Below are 2,506 nucleotides of genomic sequence, written 5' to 3'. Positions count from 1 at the left end.
ATTTAAATCAATGCCCGTTCCCTGCTCCCTCCCCTCAGCCCTATTCTGTACCTCCCCTTCATTATCTCAGAAAAATCACCATTTTTCTGGGAAGTTTGTAAGACTGTACATGAGTGTGTGGTAGAGCTAAAAATATGTGGCTTGGAATATGCACTCAGCATCGCACCACACATTGATACCTCAGGACTCTTACTTTATGCTCCAGTTAGCTCTGTTCCATACAACATTTTAGCTCTCATTAGAGGCTGGCTCAGTGGGGGCTTTCCCATTTCTTTACGAGAGGGTGGGCTGTTTCTTAAAAATAGCAGAAAACCAAAGGTTACACATCTACAAGCACTTCCTAACAGAGGTGTTGAAGTACTTGGACAGTCTGCAAATCTTTGTCAGTTCCCCACCACCTAGAGCAAATATTCCTATTCTTTCTACAAATAGTGTGATGCGCAAAAATTTATGAGATTGTACCATGGGAAAGTCCAAGAACCATAAAAGGTCGAAGATCACATCATTTGAAGTCCCTTATGCAGCTAGCAAGCAACAGATTTGCTTTCTTTAAACAATCCCTTTACCGTGCCTTCTGTAATCCAAGTAATAATGCTAACACAGTTCTTCATTGGACTTTAAAGGCAGCCAGGGTGGATCAGGAGCAACAGCTCTATTATCTATGGCTCAGGGAAACGGAGGCATGAACAATCTCAGTGCAAATTCAGGAATTAGAATACAGACTTTTTTTTTTTTTTTTAAAGCAACTTTAGAGAGAAATGGAGTTTGGGAAAGAGAAGAGAGTGAGAGTAAGGAAGGAAGTCACACAGAAGCTAAATAGTTAACAGCGTATCACCCCTCCCCCAACTAGCTCACATTCCATCAAAACTACGTGGCAGACTTTATTTGTTAATAATATTTAACTTTCTTTGGCGCCTTCTCATACTTAAGCCTCTTTTTTTCAGGTTAGTTGTAGACAAGCCATGAATTTGTAAAAGTGCACTTGATGACACATTAATAGGACAATCTGTCATATTGCAGCTAAACAGCTTGACAGATCCACACACCACGGCAAGAAATGACATTCAAGGCTGGGATGGGGCAATCGCTTTTTTGGTCTGCTGATGCAGGCTGCATCTGCCTGCAGCATCTCCTTCCCCATCCCAAGAGCCAAATCCCACAACTACACCCTCAGATTTGGGGGAGATGAATCCTAACTACGTTTGCAATCTCAAGGCAAAGTTACTCGATGGTCCCGCAGGACAAGCCGACTGTCGCTAGCTCCTGACTGTGAACTTTTCTCTCTGTGGGGCTGAAATAAGCATCAGCACAGCTGTTCCTTCTCCAACCTTCAATTCAGTATTTGTATTATTTGTAGAAAATGGCACACCTGGCTACTGCTGTTCCCCCATCCTAGCTGCAGCAGTGCCGGAGCACCTGAGCCTTGCCAATGCACAAGGAACATTCAACGCCCATTCGCAAAAACAGTAGGAATAGGCCAACGTTGCACTTAATAGCACAGCAAACCAAGGATCTCAGAGTGACTGAAATCACAACTGGTTTCTTCTCTGAGCTCAGCACCGTTGCAGCAGTAATGGGAGTAGTCAAGAATGTGACGATACCAATTCTGCATGAGGTAAGCTTTGAAGCAGGGAAGATGTTTTAAGAAGCCACATTTACATTTCAAAATCGTGCGCGACAACCCAAACGCAGTGTTTGCAAACACTGTAAGGAGCGTGTGTGCCGCTGGAGCGGAAACCAAATAGTCAGGCGAGAAACTTGTGATTTGATCTTTCAATCTCTACTTACGCAATTCGCCTTTTATTCAAGATAGACCTCACCTAACTATGCTAAGAGTACTATCCAAAGGGCAAAAGGTCAAAAGCTAGGGTTTTCCCAGAGTTGCCCGTTGTAGACGTATCTCTTGGTGCAGAGACAGTTATTTCTTTAAGCCAATACAGAAGGCGGCACATTGCTGTTCACTGACACACCCAGCCCCCCCAACTTCAGAGCAGATAAAGGTCTGGAGTACTCCTATGATAGATCCCTTAGGTTTAAATCTAAACTTTCCTAACGCTAATCCAATAAAAGCTCCAACTGTTGATTGGGTTAATATACAAAAGCTGTTAGAACAAACCTAAGCACATTAGCAGACAAAAAGAGCAGCTTTGGGAAGACAGACCAAGAGCTTATGGGCACTCCAGTTGCCTCCCGCAAGATCTCCCCGCACCCCACGTTTCGGGGAGCCTCTGCATCTGGCGCTCTCCCCCGTCCCCCACCCGGCACAGCCAGCCGCTCCCGACCCACGCGGGATCGCGACGCCATCTCGTGGCAAACCCACGGAAACACCAAGACCTTTGGCAAAACAGAAAAACATTGGCTGCGACCGCTGAGGTTTCTCTTGCACTGGACTCTCTGGGGTGACCCAGGCGTGAAATAACGTTGCTGGGGCAAAGCTTTTACTGCTAATAGGAGGTTCCCAGTAAACCCTAATAAACCATCCTCATTCATCGCCCAGAAAAGCCTT

Source organism: Phalacrocorax carbo, chromosome 20 (assembly GCF_963921805.1).
Source record: "Phalacrocorax carbo chromosome 20, bPhaCar2.1, whole genome shotgun sequence".
Lineage (NCBI taxonomy): Eukaryota > Metazoa > Chordata > Aves > Suliformes > Phalacrocoracidae > Phalacrocorax > Phalacrocorax carbo.
The sequence above is the reverse complement of the archived record's forward strand: the minus strand, read 5'-3'. Positions refer to the sequence as shown.